Source organism: Equus caballus, chromosome 6, assembly GCF_041296265.1.
Source record: "Equus caballus isolate H_3958 breed thoroughbred chromosome 6, TB-T2T, whole genome shotgun sequence".
Lineage (NCBI taxonomy): Eukaryota > Metazoa > Chordata > Mammalia > Perissodactyla > Equidae > Equus > Equus caballus.
This window is the reverse complement of record NC_091689.1, coordinates 68291859-68299736: the sequence shown is the minus strand read 5'-3', so window position 1 is coordinate 68299736 and position 7878 is coordinate 68291859. Positions and strand designations below refer to the sequence as shown.

Genomic DNA, 7878 nt, shown 5'->3' with positions numbered 1-7878 from the left:
TCTGAACCCCAGCAGGCACTTGCCTGCCACATTATGGATTGGCTTCTGCATACGTGGAGCCAGTTCTGTGTTAAGAATGAGCTGACACGGCAAGGTGAGAAGTTAGTCCCAAGTCTAAATTATTTCAAAACGTATGTAAATATTTTTGCTAAACCTTTCCATGACAGGAAGGAAAGCAGGAAAAACAATGATCATCATCAAAAAAACATACACTAAGATTATACTTAATGGTCAAAGACTAAAATTGGGAACAAGGTGAGGACGTCTATTCTTATCAAGTGAACTCGACATTGTACTGGAGATCCTAGTCAGTGGAATAAGACAAGAAAGAAATTAAAGGTACACAGATTGGACAAGAAGAAGTAAATGGTCTTTATTCACAGATGACATGACTGAATATGTAGAAAATCCCAAGGACTCTTCCAAAAAAGTAATAAAGCCTAGTAAACTAGTAAATCAATTTACAAAGCTTGAAAGACAAAAGACCAACATATAAAGATTAATTATCTTCCCATATACTAGCAATAAACAATTAGAAAATGAAATTTAAAAAATGCCACTTACAAAAGCATAACAAATGCATAAAACTGTTTCGGGAAAATTTTAACAAAAATATGTTCTTTTCTAGGTTAAAATGTTTTCTATGTTGAAATGACAAAACATTACTGAGAGACATTAAAGAAGAGCTAAATAAATGAAGAGATAAACCATGTTCATGGTTTGGAAAATTCATATAATTAAGATATCATTATCACCAAATTGATCTATAGATTCAATAAAATTGCAATCAAAATCTCAGGATGCTTTTTGTAGAAATTGACCCTAAAATATATATGGAAATGCAAAGTACACAGAATGGCCAAAAGTATCTTGGGAGACTTAAGTACCTGATTTTAAGATGTAATAGAAAGCTACAGTAATCAAGACAGTATGATATTGATATAAAGATACGTATGTACATCAATGAACAGAATACTGTCCAGAAATAGACTCACACGAATATGACCAACTGATTTTTGACAAAAGTGCAAAGGCAATTCAGTAATTTAACAAATGGTGTTGGAAAAATTGGACATCAATACGCAAAAGACTAAAAATTAAACCTAAACCTCGCCCCTTAGATAAAAATTAACTGAAAATGAATCATTTAAATATAAAATGTAAAACTATGAGAGATTTAGAAGAAAACATATGGGAAAATCTTCCTGATCGGGATTAGACAAAGAATTTTTAGATATGACACCAAAAGTACAATCCATAAGAGGAAAATCTGAAAAATTGGAGTTCATCAAAATTAAAAATTTTTATGTTTCAAAGGACTCCATCAAGAAAGTGAAAAGATAGCCTACAGATATTTGCTGTGCGAGAAAATATTTGCAAATCATATATCTGATAAGGGACTTGTATCCAGAACACATAAAGAATTCTCACAATGCAACAATAAAAAGACAAATAAGCCAGTTAAAAAAGGGATAAAGATGGACAGCCACATGTAAAAGAATGAAAATTGACCATTCTTTTTCACCACTCACAAAAATAAACTCAAAATGGATCAAAGATCTAAAGATGAGACCTAAAACCATAAGGCTTCTAGAAGAAAATATAAGCAGTACACTCTGACATTAGTATCAAAAGGATCTTTTCGGACACCATGTCTTCTCAGACAAGGGAAACAATAGAAAGAATAAATAAATAGGACTTCATCAGACTAAAGAGCTTTTTCAAGGCAAGGGAAAACAGGATTGAAACAAAAACACAACCCACCAATTGGGAAAAAAATATTTGCAAGTCATATATCTGACAAAGGGTTAATCTCTATGCTATATAAAGAACTCACACAACTCAACAACAAAAAAATCAAATGACCTGATCAAAAAATGGGCAGGGCACATGAACAGACATTTCTCCAAAGAAGATATACGAATGGCCAATAGGCACATGAAAAGATGTTCATCATTGTTGATCATCAGGGAAATGCAAATTAAAACTACACTAAGATATCACCTTACACCAGTTAGAATGGCAAAAATAACCAAAGCAAAAAGTGACAAATGTTGGAGAGGTTGTGGAGAAAAAGGAACCTTCATTCACTGCTGGTGGGAATGCAAATTGGTACAGCCACTATGGAAAACAGTACGGAAATTTCTCAAAAAATTAAAAATAGAAATACCGTATGACCCAGCCATCCCACTACTTGGTATCTACCCAAAGAACTTGAAATCAGCAATTCCAAAAGTCCCATGCACTCCAGTGTTCATTGCAGCATTATTTACAATAGCCAAGATGTGGAAGCAACCTAAGTGCCCATCAACTGATGATTGGATAAAGAAGATATGGTATATATATATATATATATATATATATATATATATATATACATAATGGAATACTACTCAGCCATAAAAAAGGATACAATCATCCCATTCACAACAACATGGATGGAGCTTGAGGGTATTATGTTAAGTGAAATAAGCCAGATAGAGAAAGACAATCTCTGTACGACTCCACTCATATGAGGAATTTAAACATGTAGACAAAGAGAACAGATTAATGGTTACCAGGGGAAAGGGGGGATGGGGGGTGGGCACAAATGGTGAAGGGGTGCACCTACAACATGACTGACAAACAATAATGTACAACTGACATTTCACAAGGTTGTAAACTATCATAATTCTAATAAAAAGTAAAAAAATAAAGGGACAGAGAACGTGAATAGACACCTCACCAAAGGAAAAATATGGAATAGCCAATAAGCACCTGAAAATACGCTCAATATCATTACTCACTAAGGAAATGCCAATCAAAGCCACAATGCTATATCACTTCACATCCACTAGGATGGCTGTAATAAAAAAATGGGCCGTAAACAAGTGTTGAGAGGATCTGGAGAGACTGGGACACTCATACAAAACTGGAGAAAATGTAAAATGGGAAAACAGTTTGGTAGGTCCTCAAAAAGTGAAATATAAAGTCACCATGTGGCCCAGCAATTCCATTTCTAGGTGTTTACCTGAGAGAAATGAAAACATACGTCCACACAAAAACTTGTACATGAATTTTCATAGCAGCATTATTTATAATAGCCAAGAAGTGGAAACAATACCAACCCAACATCCATCAACAGATGAATGGGTTAAAAAATATAGTACATCCATACAAAGGAAAAGTATTTGTTCATAACAAGGAATGAAATGCTAATACATATGACAACATGGGTGAACTTGGAAAAGATTGTGTTGAGTGAAAGAAGCTGGACACATATTGTATGATCCCATTTATATGAAATGTTCAAAATAGACCAATGCTTAGAGGCAGAAAGTAGATCAATGGATGCCAGGGACGGGTAGAGGGAAGAATGGGTACTGTTTTTTTGTGGGGGGGGAGGACGATTAAAAATATTCCAGAATTAGATATTGGTGATAGCTGCACAACTTTGTGAACATACTAAAACCTGCAGAATTGTACCTTTGAAAAAAGAAAATAAACTAATAAAAATCACATATGCATAATAACACTATGAGGCTTTCAAGGATATATACATATCTAAGGATACACTTAAACATATTATGAGCGCCCTTGGAGTAAAGGGGAAAAATACAATAAAATAAAATAGGAACAGAAGAAAAAATCTCAAAAAACTGTAGAGACAGAGACTAGATCAGTTGGGGCCAGCCCCATGGCTGAGTGGTTAAGTTCGTGTGCTCTGCTTCAGCGGCCCAGGGTTTTGCTGGTTTGGATCCTGAGCGTGGATCTAGCCATGCTCAGGCCATGCTGAGGTGGTCTCTCACAAAGCACATCCAAAGGGACCTATAATTAGAACATACAACTATGTACTGGGGGGCTTTGGGAGAAAGAAGGAGAAGAAGAAAGAAGAAGAATGTGAGGGAGGGGAGGACGGGAGGGAGAGGAGGAGGAAGAGGAAGAGGAAAAAAAGGAACAGATCAGTGGTTGCCAAGAGTTAGGAGTGGGGGCAGAATTTAACTACAAAAGGGAAGAATGAAGGAGTCTTTTGTGAACTGATGGCATTGTTCTGTATTCTGATTGTTATATGGTGGTTTTAACAAATCCATACCTGTGCTCAAATTATAGAATTGTACACCCAAAGAAAAAGTTATTCTTTTTACTGAATGCAAAGTTTAAAAAAAAGCGTATTGAGGCAGCTGTGTTTCTGTATTATTTTAACTCTCCTCCATTTTTTCATAATGTCTCAGTGTCACCCTTCTCTATGTGAGCAACCTCCCTGAATTTGCTTTTTACCAAGTCATGCATTCATCAGTTTGTTGGTTCTTTGTTTTTTGTGTGTGAGGAAGATTGGCCTTGAGCTAACATCTGTGCCAATCTTCTTCTATTTTGTATATGGGATGCTGTCACAGCATGGCTTGATGAACGGTGTGTAGGTCTGCACCCAGGATCCAAACCTGCGAACCCTGGGCTATGGAAGCAGAGTGAGCAAACTTAACTGCTATGCCACTGGGATGGCTCCAATTTGTTGGTTATTTCTCAGTTAAGTACATATAAGGTGTGTATATAAATATTGCTCAGGCGTTTGTAGGCAGAATTTCAGAGATGGGTGAACCTTACATATGATTTTCCTATTCACATATAAAGGTATCAATTTCTTTGACGTTAGAAGCTGCCTTAAAGTGTTTCCAGTGTTAGGCCTGAATATCATCATTTGCCAGTAAAAAATGAGAGACTTGTGTTCAAATCTAGAAGATAATTGTGTAAAGAACTTCTACTCTGGGTTCATAACACTCACTCTCTGCTATTCTCCTCAAGCATTGGAGGTAGTATTACTATGTGCATCATGCAATATTTGCTGTATACATTCTAAATTGTTTTTCTGAGAGTTGCCTGTATTTGTAATTTCTGCTCTACGTCAGTGGTGATCGTATTATTTCAGTTCTCTCTCTAATGATCTTTGTGAGTCAGTGGACACCAGTAGAGTCTCACTGTACCAGCTCTCGGAACGTCTAAAACCCTTGCTGGAGATGACATCACAGACATTTACCTGAGAATAGATGTTTCTTCTGTGTCTGTGAAAAGTAAATTTAATATCAGAATAAATGTACTTCTGCTAATATTGTCAAAAAGAGGATAGTTTATTTCAGTGATAACACTGGACTTTCATTTGGACTTCAACTCTCTTTGTACAGGCATGACTCATTTTATCGTGCTTTGCTTTGTTGCACTTCACTGATATTTTGTTTTTTACAAACTGAAAGTTTGTGGCAACCCTGTGTGGAGCAAGTCTATTGGTGCTGTTTTTCCAACATTTGCTCACTTTGTGTCTCTGTGTCACATTTTGTTAATTCTTACAATATTTCAAACTTGTTCATTATCATTATATTTGTTATGGTGATCTGTGATCAATGATCTTTGATGTCACTATAGTAATTGTTTTGGGGCGCCATGGACCGCACCCGTAAGAGAGCGAACTTAATCCTATGTGTTGTGTGTGTTCTGACTGCTCCGCCCAACGGCCGTTCCCTGTCTCTCTCCCTCTCCTCGGGCCTCCCTCTCCCCTGAGACACAACAATATTGACATTAGGCCAATTAATAACCCTACAACGGCCTCTCAGTGTTGAAGCGAAAGGAAGAGTCTCACATTTCTCACTTTAAATCAAAAGCTAGAAATGATTAAGCTTAGTGAGGAAGGCGTGGTGAAAGCTGAGAGAGGCTGAAAGCTAGACCTCTTGCGCCAAACAGTTAGCCAAGTTGGGAATGCAAGGAAACATTCTTGAAGGAAGTTAAAAGTGCCACTCTAGTGAACACAGCAACGGCAAGAAAGCAAAATTGCCTTCTTGCTGATGTGGACAAAGTTTAAGTGGTCTGGATAGAAGACTAAACCAGCCACAACATTCCCTTAAGCCAAAGCCTAATTCATATCAAGGCCCTGACTCTCTTCAATTCTGTGAAGGCTGAGACAGGTGAGGAAGCTGCAGAAGAAAAGTTGGAAGCTAGCGGAGGTTGGTTGATGAGGTTTAAGAAAAGAGGCCATCTCTACAACAAAAAAGTACAAGGTGAAGCAGCAAGTGCTGATGTAGAAGCTGCAGCAAGTTATCCAGAAGAGCTAGCTAAGATGATTAATGAAGGGGGCCACACCAAACAGCAGATTTTCAAGGTAGACCAAACAGCCTTCTATTGGAAGAAGATGCGTCTAGGACTTTCATAGTTAGAGAGAAGACAATGCCCGGTTTCAAAGCTTCAAAGGACAGGCTGACTCTCTTGTTAGGGGCTAATGCAGCTGATGACTTTAAGTTGAAGCCAATGCTCATTTACCATTCTGAAAATCCTACGGCCCTTAGGAATTATGCTAAATCTACTCTGCCTGTGCTCTATAAGTGGAACAACATCAAAGCCTGGATGACAGCTTATCTGTTTACAACGTGATTTGCTGAATATTTTAAGCCCACTGTCCAGACCCACTGCTCAGAGAAAAAGCTTCCTTTCAAAATACTGCTGCTCATTGACAATGCACCCGTTCACCCAAGGGCTCTCATGTGCAACACAATTAGTGTTGTTTTCATGCCTGATAACACAACATCCATTCCACAGCTGATGAATCAAGGAGTAATTTCAACTTTCAAGTCTTTTATTTAAGAAATAGATTTCGTAAGACTATGTCTGCCATAGGTGGTGATTCTGTTGATCGATCTGGGCAAAGTAGATTGAAAACACTCTGGAAAGGATTCACCATTCTAGATGTCATTAAAAACATTTGTGCTTCATGGGAAGAGGTCAAAATATCAACATTAACAGGAATTTGGAAGAAGTTGATTCCAACCCTCATGGATGACTTTGAGGGGTTCAAGACTTCAGTGGAGGAAGTAACTGCAGATGTGGTGGAAATAGCAAGAGAACAGAATTAGAAGTGGAGCCTGAAGATGTGACTGAATTGCTGCGATCTCATGAGAAAACTTGAACAGATGGGAAGTTATTCCTCCTGGATGAGCAAAGACAGTGGTTTCTTGAGATGGAATGTATTCCTGGTGAAGATGCTGTGAAGACTGTTGAAATGACAACAAAGGATTTAGAATATTCCACAAACCTAGTTGATTAATGCAGTGGCAGGGTTTGAGAGGATTGACTCCAATTTTGAAAGAAGTTCTACTGAGGGTAAAATGCTGTCAAACAGTATCACATGCTACAGAGAAACCATTCATGAAAGGAAAAGTCAATTGATGTGGCAGACTTCATTGTTGTCTTATTTTAAGAAATTACCACAGCCACCCCAACCTTCAGCAAATGCCACCCTGTTCAGTCAGCAGTGGTCAACACTGAGACAAGACCCTCCACCAGCAAAAACCATGACTTGCTGAAGGCATAGAAGATGGTTAACATTTTTTCTACAATAAAGTATTTTTAGATTAAGGTATGTAGATTGTTTTTTTAGACATAACGCTATTGCACACTTAGACTACAGTATAGTGTAAACATAACTTTTCTAAGCACTAGGAAACCAAAAAAATTCAGGTGACTTACTTTGTCGTGATATTGGCTTTATTGCAGTGGTCTCGAACCAAACCTGCAATATCTGTGAGGTATACCTGTATTCACTATTCTTTTTGGTGAGGAAGGTTCACCTTGAGCTAACATCTGTGCCAACCTTCCTCTATTTTGTATGTGGGATGCCTCCACAACATGGCTGATGAGTGGAGAAGGTCCACGCACAGGATCTGAACCCATGAACCTGGGCTGCTGAAGTGGAGCATGCAGAACTTTAACCACTCGGCCAGGAGTTAATGATTGATGACTATCTGGGCACCAGAATATTTTTAAGTATTTATAAATATCTCTAATAAGAGCATAGAAATATAGGTTTTGACACCTATGAATTACGCAATGATCATGACAGTTGAAGTCCTTTAGATTAAT

The 7878-nt window shown here is 37.6% G+C and overlaps 1 pseudogene; it reads left to right on the top strand.

Moving 5' to 3' along the window:
• The first annotated feature begins 5447 nt into the window (after nt 1-5447).
• Nucleotides 5448-7322, top strand: LOC138924725 (tigger transposable element-derived protein 1-like; annotated as a pseudogene).
• The last annotated feature ends 556 nt before the right edge of the window (nt 7323-7878 follow it).